Genomic DNA, 327 nt, shown 5'->3' with positions numbered 1-327 from the left:
AAGTAAGGGGGAGGAGGCGGTAGGGAGGAAAAAAGAGAATAGGGAGTGAAAAGGGGGAAGGGGAGAGAGGACGGAAGAGGGGAAAGGAGAGAGAGGGGAAATACCTTCATAGGAGCAACAGCTGCTGACTGACTGCAATAATAGATCTAGAGTGTTTGTTGACGTGTGTGACAATGTTTAATAATGGACTTAAATGCGGTGTGATATGTTGGTGCCTGATCATTATGCAGTATCCTTGTGGTGACGAAGGTTTGCTTGCAATGAAACACTTAGTTTTGATTTTGTGGAAGGGTGAAAATGACATGATTGCATAATGCTGAACATTTA

The sequence above is a fragment of the Penaeus monodon genome, chromosome 30 (assembly GCF_015228065.2).
Source record: "Penaeus monodon isolate SGIC_2016 chromosome 30, NSTDA_Pmon_1, whole genome shotgun sequence".
NCBI lineage: Eukaryota > Metazoa > Arthropoda > Malacostraca > Decapoda > Penaeidae > Penaeus > Penaeus monodon.
This window is presented reverse-complemented; position numbering follows the sequence as displayed.